Genomic DNA, 2797 nt, shown 5'->3' on the forward strand with positions numbered 1-2797 from the left:
TCTTTGTTTCTAAGATGTGTGTCTTGTAGACAGGATATTGATGGATCCTATTTTTTTATCCATTCTGTCACTCTCCGTCTCTTTATGGGTGCATTGAGTCCATTTACATACAGTGTAATTATTGATAGATGTGAGTTTGTTGCTGTCATTTTGTAGTGTTTTTTTTTGTGGTGCTGAAGTTTTCTTTGTTCTTCTTACCCTCCTGTGCTGAATTCCTTTTTTTTGTGAATTTTTCTTTTATTTCTTTTGTTTCTGTAGGTTTTGTTTTTGCTGAAACTTTATGTTTTTCCTCTTTGTTTTTATGAGTATGTTTTTTTAACTTTCTTCTTGGTTACCATGAAATTTACCCCTATCTTTCTAAGTTTGAAGCAGTCTATTATTACCTGGTATCACCTTGCCTTCCTCTCCTTTAGAAGGTTGTATCCCTACACAGTTTATTCCCTCTTTTATTGTTATCATGTTGTCATTTACGGATTAACTGCTCGATTCCCTTTTGTAGTTCTTTTGGTTTTGGATAGTCCTTGAGATTTGATTTCCTCGATTGGTATCTGGCTGGTACAATCCTGTGTCCTAGATTCAGCCTGTGAGCTGAAGTTGTGTGTTCTCAAATTGAAGAACTCCGTTTAATAATCCTTGTAAGTTTGGTTTGGTTTTTACATATTCCCTTAATTTCTGTTTATCTGGAAATGTCCTAATTTCACCGTCATATCTGAATGAGAGTTTTGCAGGATATATTATTCTTGGCTGGCAATTTTTTTCTTTCAAGATTTTATGTATGTCATCCCATTGCATTCTTACCTGCATGGTTTCTGTCGAATAATCTGAGCTTAGTCTTATTGTTTCTCCTCTGTATCGCATTTCTTGTTTTTCACAAACTTCTCTCAGGATTCTTTATCTTTGGTTTTGGTGAGTGTGATTGTGGTATGCCTTGGTGATTTTATTTTGGGGTCTATCCTATATGGGATTTATTGAGCTTCTTGGATGGCCAGCTTTTCACGTTTCATGATATTGGGGAAGTTTTCTGTCAGCCATTCTTCAGTGAGCCTCTCTGTGTTTTCTGTTTTCTCCCCCTGTTCTGGAACTCTGATCAGGTGCAAATTTTTGCTTTTGATTGTATCCACATAACTCTCAGGGTCTCTTCACTTTTCTTTGTTCTTTTTTCTGGGTTCCCCTTGAACAGAGTTGTATCCAAGTGTTTGTCTTCAATTCCACTGATCATGTCTTCCACTGTTTCAAATCTGCTCCTCGGCCCTTGACACTGTCCATTTCTGAAATCTTGTTTATCTTTTGGATTTCTAATTGTTGTTTTTGTGTAATTTCAAGTTTTGAATTTATTTTGGCATTTTGTTCCTGCATTATTTTCCTGAATTCTTCCTTTTTTGGTCTGTATTTTCCATGAATTTGTCTGCCTTTTCCATGAATTTGTCTATTTTTTCCTCATTTTTGTCTGCTTTTCACTTCAAGTCTTGGATAATTCTGAGTATTAGAGATTTGGATTCCCTATCAGGTAGTTCTAGTGCCTTTTCTTCCACCAGAAAGTTATCTGGTGTTTTATTTTGGATGCATACTGGAACCATCCTGTCTTGTTTTTGTAAATGTTAGATATTGTCTGCTGTCTTCAGGGCATTCAGTAGTTATTTTTCTCATTTATTGATTGTAAATTTATTTGTTTTGTCCTTTTTTTTTTAATTTGGCTATGTCTGAGCAGGCGGGCTGCGTGTTCTTTGTTGTTTGCTCATCTGTGGACATGATACTTTTTGCCTCCTTCTCCAATTGGCTGGGTCAGTCACTCAGCTATGGTACATCAGGGCAGGTCTAGCTGAAGAGGAGTTGCTTGGATGGGTTGTTTGTGGCACTTACTACAGCCACCAGGGCAGTTTGGTCATCAGTGCATGGCAGGTTCCAGTAGGTCGCACCTGTGCTGCTTGGTGGTGTGATGTTAAGTGCATGGTGCAGGTAGGCATGATGGAGGGGGGAGATTGTTATATGTGGAGCTAAGATGGATATGGGAAAGAGGAACAGGAGCCAAAAACATACAAACAAAAAATAGTGCTAGGGGAGCTTGCCATTGGAGTGGAGACATGAGAGTCTATGAAATGGAGAAAAACAAAAAGAGGAAGAAAAAAAAGAAAAGAATGAATAAATAAAAATTCAAAGGAAAAAAGAACAGCAAAGCTCCCAGGGTTCCCACCAGTGCGGCTACGAGGTCTGGGGAAATTGTTCCCAGGTGTTGCAGTACAGCCTGGCTAGAAGGCGTAAAGGTATTCAGTGCCAGGTATTCAGGAACAGGAAGAGAAGGAAGGTATAGAGAGACTAGAAACTGAGTAATGAAGAAAGACAAAAAGGGAAAAAGAGGGAAAAGAAAACAAAGCAAATTTAAAAAAAAAAAAAAAGAACAAAAACGCCCCCAAAAAACAGAAAAAAAAAAAATCATAAAATAAGAAATGCCCTCAGGGATGCCTCTGTGCAGCTGCACAAGCTGAGGGGGTAGGTCTCAAGCCGTGTAGCACTGCCCAGCCAGAACGGGCTCCCAACTCAAGAAAAGGAAAAGAAAAGAAACAAACAATTCAAAACAAACAGACAAACAAAAGCCCCGGGATCCCATCAGCATGGCAGCCCAGACCGGGAAGCAGTTCCACACTTGAATGGATCTCTGCAGCCTCTTAGGAAGAAGCAAAAATGGTGCACGGAGTCAGGTATTTGAGTGGAAGGAGAGGGAGGTGGTGAGAAGTAAGGAAGAAATTTAAAGAAATGGAAAAAAATAACACCAGCAGCCAACAAATGGCACTCAGGGCGT

The sequence above is a fragment of the Trichechus manatus genome, unplaced genomic scaffold (assembly GCF_000243295.1).
Source record: "Trichechus manatus latirostris isolate Lorelei unplaced genomic scaffold, TriManLat1.0 scaffold00081, whole genome shotgun sequence".
Lineage (NCBI taxonomy): Eukaryota > Metazoa > Chordata > Mammalia > Sirenia > Trichechidae > Trichechus > Trichechus manatus.